Source organism: Anomaloglossus baeobatrachus, chromosome 9 (genome assembly GCF_048569485.1).
Source record: "Anomaloglossus baeobatrachus isolate aAnoBae1 chromosome 9, aAnoBae1.hap1, whole genome shotgun sequence".
NCBI lineage: Eukaryota > Metazoa > Chordata > Amphibia > Anura > Aromobatidae > Anomaloglossus > Anomaloglossus baeobatrachus.
In genome coordinates, this window is record NC_134361.1 from 148013556 (window position 1) to 148031397 (window position 17842).

Consider the following 17842-nt stretch of genomic DNA (forward strand, 5'->3'; position numbering starts at 1 on the left):
GATCCCAATCTAAATTTCCTATCTGTATGTCTTTGGCGTGTGGGAGGAAACTGGAGAACCAAGAGGAAACCCACACAAACACAGGGAGAATGTACAAACTCCTCACAGATGTTTTCCTTGGTGGTATTTGAACCCAGGACCCCAGCGAGGCAAGACTACAATGCTAACCACTGAGCCACCATGCCGCCCTGTTGTACTCAGATTTTGTATGTAATATTGTGCATGTCAGTTTATTATAACTTTTTTTTTTCAGGAAAACCCCTTGACCTATTTAGGTACCTTACTATATTTACACAACTGTGTCTTTATTGTGGGCTCTAATTTTATTTCAAATCTGTTTTATTGATGAAACTGTTGTTAGCATACAAACATATCATTTGTGCAATTACAATACATAAACATCATTTTCTCAATGCCGGGATAACATCCAGAAATTGTTACATTACTAAATTTCTTGGAATTCTTCAAATTATCTTTGTGATATTACCATACAACCACTTATAAATTATAGGTCAGAATTCCCACTTCTTTTGACTTCCCGTATCCTAATATACTCATTCTCCTTGTGTGTCTATTGTCTTATGAATTATTGATAAATCTTTTCATATAAAAAATGAAACTAGAAAAATGCAGATTAATGTTCAGAAATGAAAGAAAGAAGAGGAAAGATACAAGCATAAAGAAGAGGAAATTAGAGAGAAGGGTGGAGAGGGGGGAAAGCAAGAAAAGCAAAGAAAAAAGGGGGGGGAGGAATGAGACTCCCCACCGTTTCTCAGTTCAAAAAGCTCGCCAAACTCTCCACAAACTCTGGGGACTCCATGAACATAATCCATGGTCTCCAAACTGTAGTAAATTTTTCTGTGTTCCCATTTAGTTCTGCTGTCAGCTCCTCCATTCTCTGGAGGTTTGTCATTTCCTCCAACCAATCCAGCACCGTAGGGCATCTAGTCTGTTTCCAAAATCGTGGGATAATCATACGGGCAGCCGCCAGGCAAAATCGCAACATGTCCCTTTTTTGTGTTTTAATAGCTCCTGGGAGCATAGAAAGAAGAGCAACCTGGGGGGATTTTTCTACTTCACCTCCGCTCATCTTTTTGTACAGGTAGAACACTGAGTCCCAAAAGGGTTGCAGCTTAGTACAGCTCCACCATATGTGTAGCATTGTACCTGTGTCTGTGCCACACCTCCAGCACACATCAGACACAGAGGGAAATATCGCATGTAATTTAGTCGGGTAATGGTACCACCTTGTGAGAATTTTATAACTTTTCTCTTGAGCGGCGCACGCCAAGGAAAGCTTGTGGGTCCACAGGTACGCTCTGCTCCAATCGTCCTCTGGAATATCCTCTCCCAGTTCCTCTCCCCACCTACAGACAAAGTGAGGTTTATCCACCCTATTTCTCTGGTTCAGCATTTTATAAATGAGTGAGATGCCATGTCCAGGTGATGAGCCCTGTAAAAATATTTTCTCAAAAGGAGTAGGGGGTGTCCTCATCCTTCTCTCCCTGTCCTGGTACGAGAGGAAAGATTTCAACTGCATATATTCCATCCAGGAAATCTCTTTCCCTGTGGCCTGCATGGAAATATAAGTTGGTAGGGTGTGTCCCTGGAGCACGTGACAAAAACGAGTATCATCCGCCCGAGTAAATCCCCCGAATCTATGGGAGTGGAGTCCTGGGGGGAACTTCTTATTACCGAATACGGGGGTAAGTGGGCCCTGCTCCTGAGAGAGAGATCCCTTTTTTATCTCTCCATCCCACATCCCCATCGCTGTCCGCGTGAACTCCATTCCTTTCGCTATCTGGATCCTACTTTCTTTCTCTAACCATGGAAGTAAATGTAAGGGAGTTCCCAGCACATCCTGTTCAATCACCACCCATTGTTTCGAATTACCATGAAAATGCCAGTCCAGTAATCTCGTTAGGATAGCTGCCTTGTAATATAATTGAAAATTTGGGAGCCCCGCCCCCCCGTCACTTTTGTGTCTGGTCAGAGTTTTAATTCCTGTTCGGGGTCTCCTGTTCCCCCAGACAAACCCAGACAATGCTGTCCGGATCTTGGAGAAGTAACTTAGCGGTAGCTGTATGGGTATTGTCTGAAACAGGAACAGGAACCTCGGTAACACGTTTATACGCCCAAACCACGTCAATCTCTTTTTGTCATATTTCTTTAAGTCCCTGATTGTCCTTTCTAATAAGGGGAAAAAATTGTGACGTACAATTTTTGCTGGATCCCTAGGTACCATAACTCCCAGATATTTTAAAACTGACGGTTGCCACTTAAAAGGGAAGTTTTGTGATACTCTCGCAAGGTCTTCTGCCGATAAAGTCACGTTCATGGCCTCTGATTTGGAAAAATTTACTTTGAAGTTGCTTAAGTTGCCAAACTCTTCGAACTCCTTGAGCAAGGACGGGAAGGATATGTGTGGTTGGGAAATGAACATGAGAAGGTCATCCGCGAATAGAGCCAGCTTACGGTTCTCCCCACCCGCCTCTATCCCGTGGATGCTTGTGTTGTTTCTCAGGGCGACCGCAAGGTGCTCCATGACTATGACGTATAAGAGGGGCGACAGTGGACATCCCTGTCTCGTTCCATTGTGGACCAGAAAGGATGATGATAGAAACCCATTTGTCCTCACTTTTGCTGAGGGTCTCGTATACAGGGACGCAATTCTGCCCAAAAATTTCTGACCCAAACCCACCTGTCTCAAGGCTGCCATCATAAAGCTCCAACTGACCCGGTCGAAGGCCTTCTCCGCGTCCACTGAAAGTAAACACATGGGGAGAGACTGAGCCCTCGACCGAGCCATCAGGAGGAACGATTTGTTGGTGTTGTCCCGTGCCTCCCGGCCTTTTACAAATCCCACCTGGTCCGTATGTATTATCCCAGGCAGGGACAGGGCAAGTCTGTTGGCAAGTGCTTTAGAGAAAAATTTCAAATCTAAATTAATCAGTGAGATGGGTCTGTAATTTGTAACCAGCAAGTGGTCCTTTCCCGGTTTGGGGATAACACATATGTGTGCTTCAAGAGACTGCGCTACCCACTGGGAGTTTTCAGATATGGAGTTAAATACTTTGGTCATGAACGGGGATAACTGAGTCTGAAAAATTTTATAGAACTTGGGGGTAAACCCGTCCGGACCTGGGCTTTTGCCTGAGGGAGAATCCCTGATAATAGATGCCACTTCTGTCTCTGTAAAGTCTGCTTCTAGGTTTTCAACCTCAGTATTGGGTATAGTCGGCAGGGCTGTTTTAAGTATGTAATCATTTATTTTAGTCTCCAAAGCTTCTTGTGGCATATCCCCAAATTTGCCCCTTATGTTGTAAAGGTCACTATAATATTTTTGAAACTGGTCCGCTATGTGGATTGGGTTCTGAGTCAAAAGGCCGTCCGATTTTTTGATCGTAGGGATGTGACTGGGGTCCCCCCTCGGATGTAATAACCTAGCTAGTGGTCTGCCACATTTGTCCGCATATTCATACATAAATCTTTTTAGTCTATTCCTGTGGCGCTCGTATTGTCGGTCCAGAATGGATTTAAGTTCCTCTCTGTTTTTAACTAGCTCTGTCAGTGTCACCGGGGATAATGTCTGCTTATGGATCTTCTCTAGGTCTGAAATATTCTGAAGTAGAGACAGAATAGTTTGGGCTCTCTCCCTCTTAATCCTAGCCCCATGTTTGATCAGAATCCCTCTCAACACACACTTTAGTGTCTCCCATTGAACAGGTAGGGTAGTAGTGTCTCCTGAGTGTATCTCCAAGAATTCATCTATTGTGTTCTGCAGGTCTTTCAAGCATCCCTGGTCCCTCAGCAGACTATCATTCAACCGCCAAGACCATGGCCTCCCAGGCCCATCCGGCATAGTGAGGCTCAAAAATATGGGGGCATGATCTGACCAAGAGATACTGCCTATAGAGGCCTGTATCTGCCATGTCAGGGCCTTCTGACTTACAAGGAATAGGTCTATGCGGCTGTACGAAGAGTGAGCCGGGGAAAAATATGTGTAGTCACGGTCTACTGGGTGTAGTGTTCTCCATGCATCCACTAATCTGAGTTCCTGTATACAACGTTTAACCTTCGTTAGTTCCTTATTGAGAGAAAGTTATGTCCCGACGTTGTGTCTACCTTAGGGTCCAAAGTGAAGTTTAAATCACCGCCTACGATCACGGTCCCTTCTGCGAATTCATCCAGTGATGACAGGAGAGAGGAGCAGGTCGTCGCCGGATCTCTATTCGGTAGATACCAATTGACAATGGTAAAGATGGATGAGTTAACATTAATTTTCAGGAATATAAATCTTCCCTCCGTGTCCACCCGTGTATCTAGAACTGTGTGCACTAGGGACTTATGGATGCCTATGGACACTCCCTTGGATTTTGACTCTGGGTTGGAACTGTGGACCCAGTTAGTGTAATATCTGTCTCTAAAGATGGGGAGGTGGCCCGTTTTAAAATGTGTTTCTTGGATCAATAGTATATGGACTCTTTTTTTGTGCATGTCAAAAAATATCTGGGAGCGTTTTTGCGGGACATTAAGTCCCCTCACATTTAGTGAACCCCAATAAATCTGCGTCATTCCAATGCGGAGGAACGGTGGGGACTCTAGGGATAGGTTCGGGGATTAGGGAGAGAGAGATGTGCAGGCAAGTAGGATAGGAAGAGCAGGGAAAGAGAAGAGGAAATAAAAGAGAAGAGGTAAGAAGGTCGAGAATACAAAAGAAACTACCAACAAAGCAGTAGAAACCAAAGGCAAGGAGGTCAGAGTGCCTCCCACCTGCAAGGTCACAACAAGACCCTAACGTCGGGTCTAAAAAGACTAAAAGTAACTGTATAGGTATGAGAATACCAAACTGTCTAACCTAGGGATGGTGAGACTACGCCACTCCTTTATGGCGTGTTATCCCAATCAGGGAGGGAACTTTCTACAAAGTAGCCCCCTGCCCCGGACTAACAATAAGCAATTATTCAACTTAGTTTGTCAGCCAGAGCCCTATATAATGTGAGGACACAAGGTCTAGAGAGAATAATGTGCTATACACAGTACGGGGGTGCCCCCGCCCCCTCTTCCAGGAAGGCGGGAGGGAACCCCCCCCCCCTCATAATCAGAAAGACTTAATCCCCCTGGCAAAAAAATTATAGCAAAACTGGGAGGTACATTCTATTGAGAAACAACCCAATGAATTTTTGTTTATAAACCAATAACTCCTTAAACATCAGACTGGTCTTCCTCTTCGAGGGCCACGCATCCGATCACCATCTGGGGCAGCACCCCATACCCCCATTGGAAACACCGGCCATTCCTCTATAGGCACCAACGGAATGTCCAGGGCTGCAGCAAACGATGGCATATCAGTCGGGTTCCTAAGAACATGCATTCTTCCCGCGTGTCGGACCTGCAGGCGGAAGGGAAATCCCCAGCTGTATTTATACTCATACGAACGGAGCATGTCCAGGAGAGGTTTCAGTGCTCTCCTTCTTTGTAAAGTGAAACGGGATAAGTCCTGCAGAATCTGGACTTGGCTCCCCTCGTATGATGGTGAAACTCCACTGCGCAACTTAAACAGGATGGCCTCTTTAAGGACATAACGGTGGACCCTACAAATCACATCTCGAGGTCTGTCATTCTGTGTAGGTCTAGGGCCAAGCGCTCTATGCACTCTGTCTAGCTCCAGGGGTTGGCTTGATGGTTCACCCAGGATCTCATTAAACATCACTTGGAGGGCTCTCTGGAGATCCTTAGGTTCAACAGACTCTGGTAAACCCCGGACCCTTAAATTGTTTCTCCGGCCCCTGTTTTCAGCATCGTCCATTGCTTCCACCATATATTGTATTTGGCGGGAGTGTTGATCCAAAATGGCCCCTTGTGCCTGAGTGGTGTCTTCTATATTCTGTATTTTAGCTGCCTGTATTTGGTTCTGAGTGTCCACTCTTTCCACCTCCCCCCTCAGGGCTGACAGTTCTGTGCGGTATGCCTGTTCCAGCCTTGCTATATATGTCTCCATATCTTCTCTGGTGGGCATAGAAGAGATGTGTGCCCGGATTTCATTAAGTTCTGTCAGCACTCCTGGTTCATGTGATCTTATTGTACTTGTGGCAGGCTCTAACTCTGCTTGCATTTCCATATCATACACACTTTGACTCAGGCTGTGTCTCACTGAAGATAGGAGATTTCCACTAGCAGGGCCCTGTTCCCCATTTGCAGCATTAACAGCCTCTGCTTGAGATTTATTATTGTCCTCCTTCTGTGACAGGGGTAAGGGCACCTCTCCCCCCTCCTGAGGCCTCCCCACTGCAGGTCTGCAATCAGCATTGGTGGGGGTTGTACCCATGCTCCCTGCTCCAGGGATCTCCTGTACCTGAGACCTTGTATACTGGCTGTCTGGGGTTATCAGCTGCCTCTCCTCCGCTGCCCGGGTGGTTTCCTCTCTCTGTCTCTGCTGCTGCTGGGGCTTCCCCTGCCTCTCCATCTTGGGAGATGTCTGCAGTGCTGTCCTCTGCTTCGGCCCGGTAAGGAAGCCTCTAATTCCCTTCTCCTCTGTCCGTGACGCTCCTCTGCTGGGCCCCTGGGAGCTCTCCCTTCTCCTGCGCTGCATATCCTTTTCTTCCAGGCTCTTGGGCTGGTTTAATTGTCAGTAATGTAGTCCGGTGGCAGGAGCTGAGACAAACACGTCCTCACTCCTCCATAGCCAGGACACGCCCCCCGTGGGCTCTAATTTTAGATATATTTAGGCTAATTTTTAAGTTTTCTGGTACATTGAGGTTTTGCCTATAGTCACCTTGTTGCTATTTTGCTACGGCTGTGGTTCACACTGCAAATCCCCTTCAAAATCTACAGTGTGTGAACTTTGCATAAAGTAGCAATGTCCTTTTTTGTGCCCCTTACCACACAATATATATTTTCACATCTGTTTCCACCAGATAATGGTAACAATTATGACCCTCTTTATAGGCTTAGGAAGTATAATCAATAAAACTCTGTACAGTACAGGGGTAATACACAGTAATGTCACAGTACAGGGATAAGGCTGGGGCCACACAAGGATCTACTGTGATCCTCGCATGACACTCGACTCACACTGGCAGCACAGCAGGAGCTGCGTGTCATGCAAGTGTCACTGCGACTGAGATCCGATCATGTGATCGGACCTCAGCTGAGGGGCTGGCTGGCGCTGAGGAGGGGCGGTAGGGATTTATCTCCCTCTACTCCGTTGCTAGCTATTGCCATTCTCACCCTGCACTCGCAGTACACCAGTGTACTGTGAGTGCAGTGCAATTTTTCTCTCGCCCCATAGACTTGAATGGGTGCGAGGGAAACAAGACTTGCATTACAATCGCAGCATGCTGCAATTGTTTTCTCGGTCCAATTAGGGCTGAGAAAATAGCTCATGGGTGCTGACACACAGGCTAATATTGGTCAGAGTGGAATGCGATAAAACATCGCATTCCACTTGTTCCGATTTTCATGCCGTGTGGCTTAGGCCTAATACACAGTAATGTCACAGTGCAGGCAGTGGCGTAACTAAAGTTTGGTGGGCCCCTGTGCAAAGTTCAGACCTGCCCCCCCCCCTCCTCCACGTACAGCGACACTTGGGGTATAAGATAATGACGCTGAGACTTGGCTGTTACCCTCAGCACCCAGGTTTCCCATGATCTGAAATCCCTCTCAGCACCCAGCTTTCCTATGTTCTGATATAATCTTGTCCTCGGCACCCAGCTCACCATGCTGTGCTATAAATCTTTCTCTCAGCACCCAGCTTTCCCATATCAGAGCATGGGAAAGCTGGCTGCTGAGAGCTATATAGCAGAGCATGGGTAAGCTGGGTGCTGAGGGAAAGAGCCTTTTTCCCTCAGCACAAAACATTCCCATCCCTTGCTTGTATCTATGTCCCCCATTGTATATAGTTCTCCAAATACTACAATGACCCCCACATAGCCTTCCATATAGTATATTGGTCCCAAATAACCCTTCTTATATTAAAATGCACCTCCGGGTCTTATGCATTTCCCATAATTCTCCATGTATTAAAATTCACTCCATAGTCCTCCACATTTTACTATGCACCCCCATAGTCCTCCATGTATAAGTAGCCCTCATAGCCCTCCAATTATTACAATTAATGTCTCCTAGTTCTACATGTATTATAATTCACCCCATAGTACTCCATAAATCATACTGCACCACATAGGCCTCCATGTTTTATAATGCAACCCCATAGTCCATGTATAAGGTAGCCTCCATAGTTCTCCATAATGTGGCCCCCACAATCCTACATGTATTATCACGCATCCCCATAAAACTTCATATTTTATTATGCAGCCCCATACTCCATGAATAATGCACCCCTATAGTCCATGTATAAGGTGTCCTTCATGTCTATTATGCAGCCCCATAGACCTCCATATATAATGCAGCCCCATAGACCTTCATATATATTGCAGCCCCCCAGGCCTCCATGTATAATAATGCAGCCAGCCTCCCCAGGCCTCCATGTATAATAATGCAGCCAGCCTCCCCAGGCCTCCATGTATAATAATGCAGCCAGCCTCCCCAGGCCTCCATGTATAATAATGCAGCCAGCCTCCCCAGGCCTCCATGTATAATAATGCAGCCAGCCTCCCCAGGCCTCCATGTATAATAATGCAGCCAGCCTACCCAGGCCTCCATGTATAATAATGCAGCCAGCCTCCCCAGGCCTCTGTCGCGGGTGAAAAAGACGCTGCCGCTGCGCTCTAACGCTTGGGTCCGGCGCTGCTGCGACTGCTGCTCGGTGGCTTGAGCGGTGGGCCGGATCCGGGGACTCGAGCGGCGCTCCTCGCCCGTGAGTGAAAAGGGTGGTTGGTTTGGGGGATTTAGTCCGTGACGCCACCCACGGGTTGTGGTGAAGATAGGCACCACCGCTGCTGGTGACGGGGATCCCGGGAGCGATGGTAGGGAGCAGCTGGGATGTTTTCCCCCTCCGTGGGTAGGGGTTGGTGGTCCCGGGGTCTGGTGGTGTGACGGGGAGGCAGGGTTGGTGAGGTGCAGGGTTGCAGGGACAGCGCGGCGCGGTGCCGTATGGCACGGGTGTACTCACTCAGTAAGAGATGCACAAAGTCCTCGGTAAACCAAACGGCTGGATGGACGGGTCCCGCAGCCGGCTGCAGTGTCTCTCCCCGGACAGGTGATGGCGGCTCTCTTTCCCCTGCACCTTTGTGTACTTGTTTGACTACGATGGATCCCCAACGGTAGTCCGCTTCCCAGTGTATGGATGCCGGAGGAGCCCATTTGCCCGCAGGCGCTGGCCCTTGGGTCTCTAGCCTTAGGCGGTAGCTGTATACCCTCACGGTGTGGGCGGTTGCCTTCTAACTGGTCTTTGGCTGTTAGGAAACCCCTGGGGTTCCTGTCACACTCGGATTTGACTGTTGACGGCGACTCCAAGCCTAGTCGGGATCCAATGGCCCTGCCTGTGTGTGCTGGCTTCACTTCGCTCCCCAGTCGGTACCGGCAGGCCAACGCCCGACCCCGGTCCTACAGTTCCGCGATGATTCACCACTCCTGCAGACGGCCACCACCGTCTGCCAACCTTGTCAGTGCCTGGGCCACAAACCCAGGCACTCCTCACTTCAACCTCCTCCACTGAACTCCTGAACTAAACTGTCACTTTTCCCGCCTCCAGGCCTGTGAACTCCTCGGTGGGTGGGGCCAACCGCTTGGCTCCGCCCCACCTGGTGTGGAGATCAGACCCTGGAGGCAGGCAACAAGGATTTTGTTTGGCTAATGTTACTGTCTGGTGGGGGTGTGTGTGTTACCTGTGACGACCTGGCTAGTCCAGAGCGCCACATTCCCCCTTGGTGAAATGCAGACCGTCCGCGGGCTGCCCGTCCATCAGCGGTTTTATTTTTTTTCAAAAACTGTAAAAACATATTTTAACATGTCAACATATCAAAACACAAGCATTTTTGTCAGGTCAGTTGAAACGTTACACATGTAAAACTTTTTTAATAATGATGGACGGACGGATGTCTTCAGCTCTCTCCCACCCAAGCAACCTAGCCCTGATGCTGCCCCTAAGTGGGCTGCACCCCTTGACCCCAGTCCAGGTTCAGGCTGCCCGAGCGGGAACGGGTACGGTTACTCGCACCCGGCTGTCACTTCAGGGGACCCCACGTCCAGGGGGACCCCTGACCCCCGGAGGATGGCCACCGGTCCTGGTGGTGGCCGGGCCCCAGCCTCCTCTGCTGCGGGCCCTTCCTCCAATCTGCCTCTCCGGAGGCGGCAACGGTTTCCATCCCACAAAACTATTTACAAGCCCACCAGTTCGTGGGTGGCCTGCCAGTTCTCGGCCATGTCCATGAGCAGTTTCTCATGTGGGTGGTAAAAACAGAGTCCCTCCGGGGACAACTTGCCGGCAACGGCCGGGATAATCACTGTAGCTAATCAGTTGATCTTTCCGGTTGATTTTCGTCATTCATTCACATATTTACACACTTAACATATGACACCCCTAAATGGTAGTTTCCCTGTACCTAAGTGGGGGTTAGCCTAGGTTGGGGCGTGTGGACCTTCTGGGCCCAGTGCTATCAGCGGAGGGCAAGGGGACAGAAGACAGTCAGTCCCTCTTTCCGTCTACCAAGTGGGGCCGGCGGAGACTCAGGGGGACTGGGTACAGGTGCAGCCCTGGGCACTGGTTCACTGGCAGTTACTTCCGTCTCCTTTTCCTCCACGGGTTGTGGGAACATTATTACCGGAATAAGCACCGCGCCGTTCTGTGTAGGCCAGTCCGCTGGGAAATCACCCATCACTGTATGGATCACCTCTTTTTCTTTCTCCCCGGTTGGTCTGGGGGCTGGAACTTCAGCTGCCACCTTCAACGGAGATGGGCACCTCTTCAGGTGGTCCCTGGAAACCGTGGCCGAAGTCTTCCCTTGGTCACGACTAATCTGGTAGGCCTTCTCATTCTCCCATTCAGTGGGTTGTATGACATACGGGGTCTTTTCCCACTGGTCATCAAGCTTATGGGTTCTTTTTCGTTTTAGCACTACATCCCCAGGTTTAAAGGGGCCAGCTGGAGCCCGCTTGTTGAAGTACTGTTCCTGCTGTTCCCGGCTCCGACACAGGTTCCTTTCTACGTACTCCTGGACCTGTCGGTACTGCGCTCTCCGCCAAGTGTCCCATCCAGCAGTCGAAGGGAGGGCCTCTGGAGCTTCCAAGCCCATTTCTAGGTCCACCGGCAACCGGCCTGGCCGAGCTCTCATCAAATATGCTGGTGTACATTTGGTAGCGCTAGAGGGGATGTTATTGTACATATCAACCAGGTCAGGCAGCTTTTCTGGCCACAGGTTTCGCTCCTCTAACGGTAACGTCTTGAGGAGACCCAGGACCAGATGGTTCATCTTTTAACACATGCCATTAGTCTGGGCATGGTAAGGCGTGGTCCAAATCTTCTTGCAGCCGTACAACTGGCAGAATTCTTGAAACACCTCCGCTTCAAAAGCCGGACCCCATTCGGTAAGCACCCACTCCGGGTACCCGTGCGGTCGGCAGAAATAGGCCTGGAATGCTCTAGCGGCGGTACGGCCGGTCAGGTCCTTGACTGGGACAACCACCATGAATCTCGAGTAGTGGTCTACGATGGTCAGGGTGTAGGTGTACCCACTTAGGCTAGGGGTGAGTTTAACGTGGTCCAGGGCGACCAACTCCAGCGGCTGATGAGTGATGATTGGGCGTAGAGGGGCCTTCTGGCTGGCCTCGTCCCTTCTTCTCAGTGCACAGGGACCACACTCTTGGCACCAGGCCTCCACAGACTCCCGCATCCCACTCCAATAGAACCGCTCTCTCAACAGCATCTCCAGCTTCTTCCACCCAAAGTGCCCGGCAACGTCATGGTAAGCCCGTAGAACTGTGGCCACACTAGCCTGAGGAACCACTAGCTGACGAACCTTCTCATGGGTCTTCGGGTTGATCAGTTCCCGATACAGTTTCCCCTGGTCCAGATGCAGCCGGGCTCGTTCTTTCCACAGCCGTTGGGCTTCGGGGGGAGCAGAAGGGTCCATTCTAGCGGAACTCTGTTCAATCATGGTCTTGACCACTTGGACGGCAGGCGCTTGGTCTTGGGCTTCTTGCCATCCCTGACTGGGTAGCGGGTCCAGGCTCGCCTGTTGCTGCTTGACATGCAACTGCTTGACTGGTGGCCGGTGAAATGCGGGCAGCTCGATTTCTTCGAGATCATCGCCTTCCGGCCCCTCATCCGATAGGTGGGGCATCCGGGATAGCGCGTTCGCGTTGGTGTTCTTGCGGACGGCTCGGTACTTAATCTTGAAGGAGCTGTAATTCTCAGGGTTCCTCTCCGTTGGCCGGAGTTTTCTGCTGGCGTAGGCGATCACTTTTTCCCTTCCGTTCTGGACCTGGGACAGGTCGTCTCCCAAGCCTACATTAATGGCATCGGTGTAGAGGATGAATGGGAGATTATAGTCTGGGTACGCCAGAATTTCTTCCCCGGTCAAGGCTGTCTTCAGCTGGCGTAAAAACTCTTCATGCTTCTCTTCCCATGCCAACGGGGTTCCAGAAGGCCTGCCACCCTTGGTCTGTCCCACGAGGAGGTCTTGCATGGGGGCGGCCATCTTCATGTATCCCTTAATGAAGCGGCGATAGTAGCCCACCAGGCCCAGGAACTGTCTCACCTCTCACCGTGGTCTGCCTCTGCCAGTCCTGAATGGCAGTGATCTTCTCGGGATCTGGGGCGACGCCTTCTGCGCCCACAATGTGTCCGAGGTATTGCACCCTGGGTTTCAGGAGGTGGCACTTTAGAGGGCTTCAATTTCATCCCATATTTGGCTAGGGACGCGAACACTTCAGCCAGATGTTCCAGATGGGCGTCGTACATCTGGGAATACACGATCACATCGTCCAGGTACAGTAGGACCGTTTCGAAGTTGAGATGTCCCAGGCAGCACTCCATGAGCCGTTGGAAGGTTCCAGAGGCATTGCAGAGCCCGAACGGCATGCTGTTAAACTCGCAGAGTCCCATGGGAGTGGCGAATGCTGTCTTCTCACGGTCCTCTGGTGCGACAGCTACCTGCCAGTACCTGCTAATAAGGTCAAAGGTAGAGAAGAAGTTAGCAGTTCTCAGTGCAGCTAGCGACTCTTCGATACGGGGGAGAGGATAGGCATCTTTATGCGTGATCTGGTTGATCTTCCGGTAATCCACACACATTCTCATGGTGCCATCCTTCTTCTTTACCAGCACCAGTGGGGCTGTCCAGGGACTACAACTATCCTGAATGACCCCTGCCTCCTTCATGTTCCTCAACATGTCTTTGGCGCATTGATAGTGTGCTGGCGGAATGGGCCTATACCTCTCTTTGATGGGTGGGTGTAGGCCTGTAGGGATATGGTGTTGAATCCCCATAATCCTCCCGAAATCTAATGGGTGCTTGCTGAAAACCTGTTCATACTCTTGCACTACCCTGTATACCCCCTCTTTGTGATTCGTGGGTGTGGTATCCGTACCTACATGTAGTTCCTGGCACCACTCCTCTAACTGTTTAGGGGGTGTATGGTTACTGGCAGGGGATGCTGAGGTAGGAGGGACGGCTTCGTGAATGGTGTGAGGGTCTAGGGTGAGCAACTTGGCGAGGGTAGCGTAACGGGGGAGACGGACTTCCTCCTCTCCACAATTCAGCACTCTTACAGGCACTCTCCCCTTTTTAACGTCAACCACCCTTCTGGCCGCCATCACCGTGGGCCAGTGTTCAGAAGGCGTGGGTTCCACCATCGCCAGGTAGTTGCGCCCCTGGGGGCCTACTGCTGCCCTGCACCAGATCATCATCTTAATTCGGGGTGGCACTACTAAGGGGGCCACATCCCTCACTCCACCAATCTCTCCGCCAGTCGAGTTCACTTGCTGCCGATACAGAAGGGCCCGGATCTCACGCTGCACAACCCTCTGTCGGCCCCCTCCTGCTGTGGCGGCCAACTGCTGCAACAGGTGCAGCACCTCACTCATACAATGCTCCATCACATTGGTCCCCAAGATTACTTTCGGGGTATGATCACTGGGTTCATTCATTACCACAATCATCCCTTGATTCTTTAACTCCGCACGTCCCACAGTCAGGGTCACTTGCTTGTATCCCACCTGGGTTAGCGGGAGTCCATTGGCTGCCATAAGGGTCAGGCTATCATGAGAGGGGGCAAGTTTGTCAGTGCCCCAATACTGCTGGTACAGTGTATATGGAATAGTGGTTACCTGTGATCCTGTGTCCAAGAGGGCCATGAGCGGGACGCCATCCACTGCCAGGGGGATGATGGGGCGAGCTCCGACGTACCGGTCTCTCCAATCGGGGGGGGCGTTGGTGTCTACTCCTGAGGATTGGCCCTTGGCCCCAGGGGTTGCTCGTTTAACGGGCACCGCCTAGAGTGGTGGCCAGGCTTGCTGCACCTGTAACAAATAGGAGGCCCATACCGTGAGTCATTGGTCCTTCTCCGCTGCATCCAGGAAACGTCCTCCATGCTGTCGGCGAGCTGGATCCCTCCTGGGGGCTTGACTCTCGTTGGAAGCTGGAGTGCGGCGAGGATCTTGGCTAGGTCTCCATCCATGCGGCGGACCTGGGCCGCTAGTTGCTCCATCATCCCGATGGGCGCTGCAGGGTCGGTAGAGCCGGGGCGGAGGTGCCACCATGATAGGAGCGGTCTTAGCCAGCCATGAAGCCGCCTCAGGAGCGTCTGGCGTTGGGGCCTGCAGGGCCTTGATGGCCCGCTCTTTCAGCACTGCAAAGTCCAAATTGGGGTGTTCTAAGGCCCACAGCTGCTTGCGGTCTTCCATGGACCCCAGCCCTTGCGGGAATTGTTCTACTAGCATTTTATTACTGTCCACATCATTAATAGTGTCCACCCGCTTCAGTGTACGGAGGGCTGTTTGCAGGCGCAGGGCGTAGTCTCTTACATTGTCTGCAGGCCATTGTCGGCACTGATAAAACTGCATCCGCAGCTCCACTTCTTTGCGGGTCTCAAAAGCGATTTGTAGTCTCTCGAAAATGGTAGTCACTGAGGCCCGGTCCGCGTCGGTCCAGGTCTCCGCCTCCTGCTCAGCCGCGCCGGTTAGCTGCCCTAACACTACCGCTGCCCGTTGGCCAAGGGATATAAATCGAGGACCGGGCTAATCTTTTTCCGGAACACCTGCAAAGCATCAGGCTTCCCATAGGGCAGGGAGAACGGCATCACCTGGGCAACCGCTGGGCCTGCGGCCTCCACAGCTCCTGCGGCCGAAGCATGGGCTATCCCATTTCCAACTACGGGTGCGGCGGCAGCTGCAACCGCCACTCCTCCAACAGCTCCGTCGGGCGCAGACATCTTTTTCCCGTCCCCCCTTGGTTCTCTTCAGCACTTCCGCTTGTTGGGGGCGGGGCTTTTCTTTCGCGCCTTCCCTGCTCGGAGAAGACGCTCGAGCGGGAGATTTTCGCGCCAAAGATGGGATGGCGGCGCTTCAAAATTTTCGGCCAGACTCCTCCGGCGGAGATCACAAGGCGCACTTCTACTGGTAAGTAGATGGGTTCAATCCTGTTCGTGACGCCAAGTTGTCGCGGGCGGGGAGGACGCCGCCGCTGCGCTCGCTAATGCTCGGGTCCGGCGCTGCTGCGACTGCTGCTCGGTGGCTTGAGCGGTGGGCCGGATCCGGGGACTCGAGCGGCGCTCCTCGCCCGTGAGTGAAAAGGGTGGTTGGTTTGGGGGATTTAGTCCGTGGCGCCACCCACAGGTTGTGGTGAAGATAGGCACCACCGCTGCTGGTGACGGGGATCCCGGGAGCGATGGTAGGGAGCAGCTGGGATGTTTTCCCCCTCCATGGGTAGGGGTCGGTGGTCCCGGGGCCCGGTGGTGTGACAGGGAGGCAGGGTTGGTGAGGTGCAGGGTTGCAGGGACAGCGCAGCGCGGCGTGGTGCCGGATGGCACGGGTGTACTCACTCAGTAAGAGATGCACAAAGTCCTCGGTAAACCAAACTGCTGGATGGATGGTTCCCGCAGCCGGCTGCAGTGTCTCTCCCCGGACAGGTGATGGCGGCTGTCTTTCCCCTGCACCTTTGTGTACTTGTTTGACTACGATGGCTTCCCAACGGTAGTCCGCTCCCCGGTGTATGGATGCCGGAGGAGCCCATTTGCCCGCAGGCGCTGGCCCCTGGGTCTCTAGCCTTAGGCGGTAGCTGTATACCCTCACAGTGTGGGCGGTTGCCTTCTAACGTGTCTTTGGCTGTTAGGAAACCCCTGGGGTTCCTGTCACACTCGGATTTGACTGTTGATGGCGACTCCAAGCCTGGTCGGGGTCCGATGGCCCTGCCTGTGTGTGCTGGCTTCACTTCGCTCCCCGGTCGGTAACGGCGGGCCAACGCCTGACCCCAGTCCTACGGTTCCGCATCGATTCACCACTCCTGCAGATGGCCACCACCGTCTGCCAACCTTGTTGTCAGTGCCTGGGCCACAAACCCAGGCACTCCTCACTTCAACCTCCTCCACTGAACTCCTGAACTAAACTATCACTTTTCCCACCTCCAGGCCTGTGAACTCCTTGGTGGGTGGGGCCAACCGCTTGGCTCCACCCCACCTGGTGTGGACATCAGACCCTGGAGGGAGGCAACAAGGATTTTATGTTTGGTTAATGTTACTGTCTGGTGGGGGTGGGGGTGTGTGTGTTACCTGTGTCGACCTGGCTAGTCCAGGGCGCCACACCTCCATGTATAATAATGCAGCCAGCCTCCCCAGGCCTCCATGTATAATAATGCAGCCAACTTCCCTAAGCCGCTGGCCACCGTGTACTCACTAATTTATAACTATTAATACAAAAAAGTACTCGCCTCTCTCCTCCTTCCACCGCTGCTCCCTCCTCACCTCTCCATATTTCACCACTGCTCCGTCCTCACCTCTCCTTTTTTCACCGCTGCTATGTCCTCACCTCTCTCCTCCCTCCACCGCTACTCCGTCCTCACCTCTTCTTATTTCACCACTGCTCAGCCTTCCTCTTTTTGTTCCCCCGCTGCTCCGGACAGCGTCATCCCATCTTGCGCTCTCTGCTCTCAGCACAGCAGTCGCACAGGAGTGACGTCACCGCGCAGGCACAGGGTGAGAATGATGAGGCATAGAGCGGCGTTGGCCATTCTATGCTTCATCATTGCTGTGCGCGATGACTGGGGAGGGGGCCGTGTGCCGCAGGGGTCCCGGTGTCGACGGCAGCGGGTCATATATTCGCCGCGTGGTCTGCGACAGCTCAGCACAGCTCCTCTCACTGAAAGGAGCTGGCTGCTGATCTGCCGGGCGGCCGCGGGCCCCTAACCTGCCGGGACTGGTCGCAATGGTGACCCCCCTGCGACCGCGGTAGTTACGCCCATGAGTGCAGGGGTAATACAGTGATATCACAGTGCAGGGGTAATAGTGATGTCACGGTGCAGGGGTAATACACAGTGATGTCACGGTGCAGGGGTAATACACGCAGCGATGTCACGGTGCAGGGGTAATACACGCAGCGGTGTCACGGTGCAGGGGAAATACACGCAGCGGTGTCACGGTGCAGGGGAAATACACGCAGCGGTGTCACGGTGCAGGGGAAATACACGCAGCGGTGTCACGGTGCAGGGGAAATACACGCAGCGGTGTCACGGTGCAGGGGAAATACAAGCAGCGGTGTCACGGTGCCGGGGTAATACACGCAGCGGTGTCACGGTGCCGGGGTAATACACGCAGCGGTGTCACGGTGCCGGGGTAATACACGCAGCGGTGTCACGGTGCAGGGGTAATACACGCAGCGGTGTCACGGTGCAGGGGTAATACACGCAGCGGTGTCACGGTGCAGGGGTAATACACGCAGCGGTGTCACGGT

General features: G+C 52.2%; 1 protein-coding gene across 1 annotated transcript in view; it reads right to left on the reverse strand.

Moving 5' to 3' along the window:
- Positions 1-17842, reverse strand: part of TEX11 (testis expressed 11) — a 1632405-nt gene that overhangs the window by 854364 nt on the left and 760199 nt on the right. The window lies entirely within an intron of this gene.